Here is a 9644-nt window from a genome sequence, read left to right as displayed (position 1 = left end):
ATTTGAAAATATTTTTGCTTGTTTCTGCCTAGAGCAGTGTTTCTCAACCTTGGGAACTTTTAAGATGTGTGGACTTCAATTCCCAGAATTCCCCAGCCAGCATGGGGCTGGGGAATTCTGGGAGTTGAAGCCCACATATCTTAAAGTTCCCAAGGTTGAGAAACACTGGCCTAGAGGGAAGTCCTCCTTTGGAATGGACAGGCTGAGAAGCCTGAAAAATGGGACGAAGCACAGTTGAGTTTGTCCCAGAACTGGCGCGCTTCATCGAGAACCCTCACAACGGGGGCTAATTCAAACGAAAGTTAGCAACTACCACAGGCCAGTAATCAATAGATCCACTGAGCCCTGCAGCTCGCCTTTAAGCTCATAATTCACAAGGCCAAGGAGGAAGCAGAAGGCAGCGACCGACACCTCGGAAACAAGCAAGAGGGCAAAACACAGGAGGAGGAAAAGGGATGCCACGAAGCAATCATTGGAGGGGGTGGGGCCTGAGGGGGCGGGCCATCGGCCGGAAGTCCCTCGGCTGACAAGTCTCTGCTGTCCGGCGGATCCGCTGGGCGCGTCGCGTGGCTTCGGCTGCTGGTTCAGAGGTTGGTTGAGCTGGCTGAGCTCGGTCGGGGGCTATCGGGGTCCGGTCGCGTTGTCTTTACGCTGGGCGGTGCTGCTGCTGCTGCTGGGGCTGGGCTCTCGGCTTCTGCTTCGGAGTGGGCGAGGGTCGACATAGCCTCTCGGTCTAGCGAGGAGGAAGACGCGTTCTTTTGCAGAGTGTCTGAATGCTTCCATCAATCTCCCTTTCCCAGTCGGGAGCCATCCGTATCTCTGGAGACCAGAGTCCCCAAGCCTCTGTGGGCGACGGCTACCTGGTTAAAACTTGGAGATTGAACTCTCAACACTACAGATTACTGTACCCCCCACCTCTAAATTGCATGTGGAGGGGCACAAGCTTTGTTAGTGATTGTGGGATGTAATACAAGAGAGCCTTCTGTAGCATTTTAAAGAGAGTGAAAGCACCACTAAGCGTACTCATTTGCCAGCCTGAAACATGTCTTACAAGAATTTTAGTAACTATGGCTAGCATTTTTGTCCCCAAACCAGGTTTTTAGTAAAAGCTTCATCCAGTGCCCTTCTGATGTATTGAATAATTAGCAAGGTTGATTACAGGGGTTGAAAAAATTCAGGGCACCAGATTGGAGAAGGTTGGTTGCTTTGAGAATGTGCATTGTCCTTGTAGTAGGATAATGCAACGATGGTGTAAGTTTATGTTAACAATTCATTTGACATCCAGTGTTTCATGTCAAAGATCGTTTTGCGAAGCAATTTTAATATCAGAGAAAAGTTCATCGCAACATTTTCAATATGAGAAAGCTGTAGTATCCTATTATAATCTCACCTTAGTTGGCTGTTTGGTTTGATAAAAGTTTATGTTAGACTTTCAGGAACTTTGAGATAAGATCCTTGTGCGTAGGTAGATTTCAGAAGTGCTATTTAAAAAAAGCAAAGACGTTATTGCTTAAGAGATGGAGGGAAAATGTGTGTTTGTTTTATATGCTGGCTGTTTGAGAAAAAAAGATATATATTTCCAGATTTCATGACTCAACTATGGCATCTTACATACAGTAATGGGAGCAGACTGACAATTTGTTAACCTTGTGCTATAATATAGCAGCACAGTTATACACATTTGCTGCTTAATTCACTATTACAGTAGGAAACCTTTTTGAAGCAGGCCTTGCTTGAATATTTAAAAATACATAGTTGGCTCCCTCAATATATCTCCATAATGCTTCCTGCCCATCAGTGATCCCAGCTTACCTTTGCCCTATTTCCAGTCACCTGGCATACTTTCAAGTAAATGGCATGTAGAATAGAATAAGCTGGAAGGGACCTTGGAGGTCTTCTAGTCCAGCCCCCTGCTCAAACAGGAGACCCTATACCATTTCAGACAAGAGACTGTCCAGTCTCTTCTTAAAAACCCCCAGTGATGAAGCACCTACAACTTCTGAAGGCAAGCTGTTCCACTGGTTAATTGTCCTCACTGTTAGGAAGTTCCTTCTTAATTCCAGGTTGCTTTTCTTGTTGATTAGTTTCCATCCATTGTTTCTTGTCCTGCCCCCTGGTGCTTTGAAGAATAAATTGACCCCCTCTTCTTTGTGGCAGCCCCTCAAATACTGGAATGTTTACAGGTAGTCCTCAACTTATGACCACAATTGAGCCCAAAATGTATGTTGCTAAGCAAGTCAGTTAAGTGAGTTTTTCCCCATTTAATGACATTTTTGCCACAGTTGTTAAGTTAGTAACACGGTTGTTAAATGAACATTGACTTTGCTGGTCAGAAGATCACGAAAGTGATTGCATGAACCAGGAACCCTGCAACCATCATAAATATGAACCAGTTGCCAAGTGTCTGAATTTTGATCATGTGACCATGGGGATGCTGTAACAGTTGAAAATGTAAAAAATAGTCACAAGTCACTTTTTTCAGTGCCACTGTAACTTTGAAAAGTCACTAATGAATGGTTATAAGTAAGGATTACCTGTATTTTCTAAGAATGCATTTAGGGCTTACATAGGGAAGAGAGATATTTTTGTAAATAAAGAAGTTAGAAGGAAATATGCTTTGCTCATGTCAGTTTAACTTAATCAGAATTATCTGAAAGCATGGCAGTGTTACAGAGCCTTGCTGGTACAGTGGTCTAAGCACCCTGTTATTAACACAGCTGCCTGCAATTTACTGCTGGTTTGAATCTCTCCAAGGCTCAAGGTTGACTCAGCCTTCCATTCTTTCTAAGGTAGGTGAAATGAGGACCCAGTTTGTGGGGGCAATAAGCTGACTTTGTATAAATATACAAAAGTATGAAGGCTATTGCTTAACGCATTGTAAGCCTCCCTGAGTCTCCAGAGAAGGGCGGCATATAAATCAAATTAAAAAAAAAAAAGGGGAGAAAACCTATGGTTTTATCACCATTTTTTGAAATAACTAGGTATAGACTGTTTTTAAGCTCATATAAGTACACATCTGAATAAAAATAAAATCTCAGATTATTTCCTGCATCTGTAGTCAGGCTTGGACATGTTAAACAGAAGTCAATATATATTTGATAAATAAATTCTGCTATTTTCTTCAAATAAGAAATAGGGAGGTGGGAAATTCCGTATCATAACAGTTTGGTGAACTAGACAAGAGTTGTTTATCAGATGCATCAGTTTTAGGGTGAGATGAAAGTTCCAAAGTGAGGGATTTTCCAGTTGGAGCCAGCAGGCAGATGTTGAACAGATAATAATACAGGTGTGAACTGCTGCAATGTAACAATTTTTTGAAGAATACTAATCACATTTCCATCTTATACCAGAGATGGAAAATTTGTGAATCTTTCAAATGTTGCTGGAGTGGTACTTCCAGCAATCCCAGTGATCATGTTCTAATGGTGAGAAATTCTGAAAGTTTAGCCCCAACTGGACAGATACACATATCTGAACTCTATTATAAATATAGCCAATTTTTAAATGACAGCAATTACATCTTACTTTATTTCTCCTGTTTACTCCTGCCTTTGATCTGGAATTTTCCTGTTGCTTTATGCTACTTGATTGGATCCACGTGTAATTAGTGGGTGGGGGCAGCAGTATTTTTCCTTTGAAATGTGAGGCACAAGCTACCACAGATTGCCAGACTGGACGAGTTGGATTTGTTATAGCTTGCTAAGTCCTGCACTAGAATTTTTCCAAAGAGAAATAAACCAATGCCATACAGGTAAGTCCTGTTTTGACATCAGATTAATTTTTGTCTCCTATATTAAATGTATGTTTTCATTTCGTCATATGTGGTTTTCATATAATTTAGCTTGAAATTACATTTTAAATATGTAATTAGCATATTGTACAACAAATTTTGAAAAACATCTTTGTGAAATGATTATCAATTTACACACTTTACTTTTTATAATTTATTTGCTCTGATTAAAGAAACAGTGACCTCTGTCTTCCACTAAAATAATTTATATCTTTAAAGAAGGTGTAGTAACAGTGAAGGACTAGAATTTGCAAAATAGAAACTGACATTTTGGGGGTAGGAGGGAAACAAGTTTATCAGTTTTCTATTTACTTCTCATTGGCTGAGATATAAAACAAGATAGCAGAAATCAGTTGCAATATAATTGTAATGTTGAGAGTGGAAATTGTATGCACATTATAGAATACTATGTAATAATAGAATCTGTAGACATTCAAGTGTTGCAGAGGTTTCCCCGAAAATAAGACCCAACAGGAAAATAAGTCGTAGCATGATTTTTCAGGATGCTTGTAATATAAGCCCTACCCCCAAAATAAGCCCCAGTTAAGATTGTCAGCCAGATGGATGCATTTAGTACCATATTTCCCCAAAAACAAGACCTAACCAGAAAATAAGCCCTAATGCGTCTTTTGGAGCAAAAATTAATATAAGACCCGGTCTTATTTTCGGGGAAACACGGTATAATTAATAATTTGGGTGAATTTAAATATAAATTGTTGATTATGGGCGTAAACTAGGTAAGTTTGAGGCTTGTACATTTTCATTCTATTCTTTATAATGAGAGATTTTGATTCTTTTGTTTTCAAATTCACTTAACCATAGTTTAGGATTGTGACTGAATCTTCATATGTTTTGGGGAAGCCATTTATAGGAGCCACAATTTGTCAGTATTTTATTATAATGTTTAACTATTATTCATCCAAACAAAGCTTCTTGTTCTTTCTTACAAAAGAGTTGAAGCATGGAGATTGTAGTTATATTTCTGAATGGATGAGCCAAAGTTTGCTATTGCATTTGGAAACAGCTGTTGTACTGCTCTGAATAAATTATTGAATGCTGTAAAACTAGGTTTAGTGGAAGCGATTTTCCTGCCCCAATTTTTTATTTATTTAGTTACCATCTTTTATTCAGTAAAGCTACGATTGTGCTTTTTCCCTTTTTTTCCTTCCTTTACTGAGAACAGCACACCTCCTTGCATTAAAATAAGTGTCACTTGTTCTCAGCAAGAAAGCATGAAGTCCCAAATCTTGTCTCATTTATGCCAATCTCCTTGTGGATAAGGTATTTGTGAACCTACACAGGTCCCACACAATTGATACAAGTCCTCAATGGCAGTCATGCTTCATAAATGGACTGACTACAAAAATCTGACGCCACAGTCCAGAAAACATTCTACAGATAGGACAAATAATTGTGTCAATTTCATTACATTTAGATGAATGTGTGCAAAGACAAAGTTAAGTATCTGTCAAGTAGAATGATTATAGTAGGGTTCATATTGCTAATAAATGTAGATGCCCCATGTTTACACTCACTAGTGTAAATGTATCTTTCCTGGGTATGATTCCCAGGGTCAAGAGAGCTGGGGAATAATTGAATGCTGTATTGATGATGTATCTTGAGCCCCATCATCATGTATAGCCAAATTTCTGGTATATATTTCCAGATGGGAGCTTTGGAGGGATCTTCTGTAGTTTCATGAGGAGGCATCGTATGAGATTAGTTATAAGGGAAGGGGACATGTAGTGACATAGCCAGCAAATCAAAGCAAATGTTCTGATGGAAAATCTCCAATCAAGCTCAGTAAGTTGTTGACTTCATGGACATGACTATAATTATCTTGACGACACAAAAAGTGGTTTGCTATTAACCATCCAACTCCCCAATTGAGCCTACAGGGGATATTTCTTCATCTTCCCTCCAATTATTCACCAGGTCTGGCTCTGTGGAGTTTTCAGGTTAGTTAGGTTTTGCTTCCTAGCTAGCAAAAAGTTCTGGATTCGTCATTAAAAATTTGAGAAAATGCTAAAAATTTTAGTTAGCGCCAAAAGCAGTTTTGGATAAAAACACTTATTGCCATCTTCTATAAGAAATAGAGTCCCATAGCAAAGCTGTTGTATGGCTCAGAATGCGAGCTAGATATCAGTTAGCCTTGCAAGTCTAAGTAATCTCAGAAGCAGTACAAAACTCAGTTGGGAAACACTGATCTTAAAAGTACCAAGTTCTAAAGTCATGCATCTAAAGTGCCAGGGCAGCAGGATCTGTATATCAGGAAACACACTTCCGTTCAAACTATCAGAAGTATATCAAAATTCAAAGGGAGCAAACCATTTCCTTGGGATTTAGGGATGCTTTTGTGAGCATACTAGTACAGGCCTTCAAACATTCTCTTTTGTCGTCTTTGTTATCTTGCAGGATGCAGAGAAATTAGCTTCTCACAATACCTTACTTAATCACTAGAAAATATACTTTTAACCAATGAACTCTGTCTAAAATCTTGATTAACCCCACGCTGAGGAGCTTTGTGTATCTCTAAATAGCAAAGAGCTGAATGCCATATTTCCAACATGATATTGTTGCTGAAGAACATGAAGCGCAGAGACCCTGTGTTTCCAGTTTATTTCACAGCATTGTTGCACCTAAGATAAGTTTGTTATGCTATATAAAAATAATTTTTAAAGAAAAGTTCTCAAAGCTAGTGAGACAGGAAAAAAAATACAGTCAATAAAGACTCAACATTTAAAAAAAAATAACTAGACTTTTAAAAAAAAATAGTTAATGATTTTATATCAGCACCCTGCTTTTAGTAAATAAAAGGTACCTAGGATTGCTAGTAGGTAATTGAATTCTCCATGGAAAGGAAATTATCAGCCCAGAATATTTAAGTTTCATTTTCACATCTTTTTCTTCTTTACTTTTCACCTTCACAGTCTTTGAAAATTGATCAATTAGAGAAAGATGCTTATGAATTTCTTAATATGGGTTTTGTGATTTGCATTCTACCATTTCTCCTGGATAGATATTCCACTTAAAAATTAACTTAGCTAGTTTGGCACTGGGAAAATGGAGCAAAAATAAGAATGAGAATAAAAGAAGTTTCCACATGTTTAGAGAAATCCAGCTTTTCTGGAAGTACAACATCCTTATCTAAAGCAAAACAAGAAGTTTGCACTGTATATTTAAGAAGTCGGAAAATAAGGGTGGGCACAACATTGTGGCAGATGGCTTGCTAGCTAGAACCCTCAGCAAGTGTGTTGGTTCAGAAGATTGATTTTGGTACAGAATTTACTTGTCTAGTTTCTGCTTAGTTTTATTGCATTAAGGATAGTTTCACATATGGTAACTTGTTTTCATGTCAATGAAGGTTAAGAAATTGTGTATATTCTGATGAAGAGAGGAGAGGAAGAAGAAAACTGCTATTCCTACATAAAATTAGACAATTGTTGCTTAGCTCATACCTAGAATTGTTATGGCAATAAGTCCTTTTCTTTATCAAGTCTTATGCTTTGGATATTACAGAATGTACATTTTTCTACATTGAGATAATTTTCATATAGAGAAAAGTTGATGAGGTAGGATTACAGCCTTGGTTCTACATATTATGCATTTTACTAGCAATCATTCTTCTCATTTCAAACCAGCTACCCATTTTTTCCTGCAGGCTACATACAGCAATACCTATACTAGTAGTTTTCTCCACTAGACTAAGTCTTAGGATGTCACCATGACTTCTTTTAGTACAGAAATTCCAGCCAAGCTTGGTCCTGACAATATACTTGGAACTGAACTTATGGAGTCATCCAGGGCACCATGAACTCTGGCTGAGAGGGGTCATCTTTGGTTGATGGGGCATAAGGATACAGACAAGATGTTTTGAACAGTTTGTTGATCTGATTGTATGCTTGATTCCTGTTCAGTAGAATTATTTACATGTGGCCTAAGGGAAGCAACAAATTGTGTCTAAGAGGTGACTGATCAGTGCATGTAAGAAGTAGCCAAGTTGGCAGAAAATAGACCATGGCTTACTTTTGATATTTCACCAACATGATAATGAGGGCCTTTGAGAACAGCCTCCCACCTGTACAAGTTTTAAAGTTGTTTCTGTTAAACAATATATACTCCACTTATATTAATGCATGCAGGATGACCGTGTCTGTTTAAGGAAATTTATAAGATTGGAAACTTCGATACATGTTTAATTTTGGGGCTCTTCTTGTTCATCAAAGGAAAAAAATCATATTTAGTAACAGGTACAATATGCATTTATTTGGTATAGTATGCATGCACTTTATTTTTCGTGATCGTACAAGTGTAATAATTAAGAGAGGACAAATGGGAAGCTATTAAATTGAGAAGAGTGGGTGTTTGTAGGAGAGTATGACTAGTAAGTGGCTGAGAGATGCATCTTAGTGGTGGGGAATAGCATTTGTTGACACTTCAATCTTTAACTTGGATTTTGCGCTGCAACGTGGAACTTTTTCATCAGCCACTCTAGTGTATGAGAGGCAAAGCCTTGTTGGGAGTCGGGTTGCATCAGCTACCGGCAGCTCTTCCTGGTGGAACTGATGTGGCTCATCCCGGCAACTCTAGGATTGGTGGCTAATATGCTTTTTTGGGGATTTCAGGAATTCAATGCCTTTTGACATTTCTCCTGCTGTGCCTGACAGAAATCTCCCTCTCCTTTCTGTCTTTTCTTTATGAAAAGTAGGTAACAATGCTAAACATTAGAAGCAATATGTAATTCTTGGATCTATTGCAAAAATTCTGTTTTGGATTAATTCTGTCAAACCAGTGCCAGGAAACTGAAGTTTTATGTACTTCTTTCTTGCTCTTAATAAAATAGTGATGCTTGGCTGCAAGGAATTTCATGTAAGAAATTTGGATGAAATGATATGAAGGCAGCTATGAACACCTTACTAATTCATGTTTTAAATATCTTTCAGGGAAAAACTTGTTTATAATATATGGTAGTGTATGGTTACTTTTGTATCGGCCCTAAATTTAACATTTTAAAAAATATGACATGTCTTATAATAGCATAAAACTAAAGCACTTGGTATATTTATGTATTTGTTGTAAAAAGTTAATTATTTTGCTTTTTAGATAATCGTTTAAAATGTTCCAGGGCAATGGGGTGGCAAGCCACTGTAAATTAATTCCAATATAACTTAATTTTACTTTGGGTGGGAGAATGAATGGGAGAATATGAAAAGAAATAAAGTGGAAGCAGTCAGAAGTTGCCACAGAAGTAAACAGACACAACTTCCAGTTTCTGCCAGTAGCTAGCATATTTTTGGTTCCTAGAAGGCAATATATCCCACTTACTAAGAATGCTGAGGGCAAGAGACCTTGTGATTACTGTAGATGGAGTATTTAGGATCCCTGAACTGTCTTTCCCCCAAATGCCTGTTGACATGGATCTGCAAAGCAGTCTATCTCCATCCATTGGCCAAAGGAACAAGAACAGTTAGGGTAATTGTCCTTAGTGAGGAAAGATTTAACCCAAATGAGGTATAAAAATGTGTGATTAGTTTACCATTTTGCTCTAACCTTAAAATATTATTTTTCTACCCCTTCTTCCTTCCCTTCCCATTCTTCTTTGTGTATCTTTATAATTTGACTAACCTCTTTTTGTTGCTCTGAGGGAAACCACTACAAGAGAGTATTGAAAAGCAGGATAACGCTTTCAAAATGAGAAACTTCAGTTCTGCAATAAATAGAGATTTATGATCTTACCTTGGAAATGTGTATATTAGTGTTAATATACCATGTTTCCCCGAAAATAAGACCCTGTCTTATATTTTTTTGAACCCTGAAATAAGCGCTTGGCCTTATTGCCATGCGTTCAAAAGCC

At 37.9% G+C, this 9644-nt stretch overlaps 1 protein-coding gene across 2 annotated transcripts in view; it reads left to right on the top strand.

The window, feature by feature from the left end:
• The first annotated feature begins 538 nt into the window (after window positions 1–538).
• The window catches only part of ALDH18A1 (aldehyde dehydrogenase 18 family member A1), a 28266-nt gene continuing 19160 nt past the window's right edge, over window positions 539–9644 (top strand). Inside the window, exon 1 of one of the 2 annotated variants that reach the window (XM_070946463.1) lies at window positions 539–594. The gene's annotated coding sequence lies outside the window, so the exon portion shown is untranslated. Of the gene's footprint in view, window positions 595–3720; window positions 3752–9644 lie in introns of those variants that run through there. The other variant, XM_070946464.1, reaches the window with a different exon arrangement.

The sequence above is a fragment of the Pituophis catenifer genome, unplaced genomic scaffold (assembly GCF_029215685.1).
Source record: "Pituophis catenifer annectens isolate HBS135680 unplaced genomic scaffold, rPitCat1.0.hap2 SCAF_6, whole genome shotgun sequence".
In the NCBI taxonomy this organism is placed as follows: domain Eukaryota; kingdom Metazoa; phylum Chordata; class Lepidosauria; order Squamata; family Colubridae; genus Pituophis; species Pituophis catenifer.
Note: the sequence above shows the minus strand (reverse complement) of the source record. Positions and strands in the feature narration are given on the sequence as shown.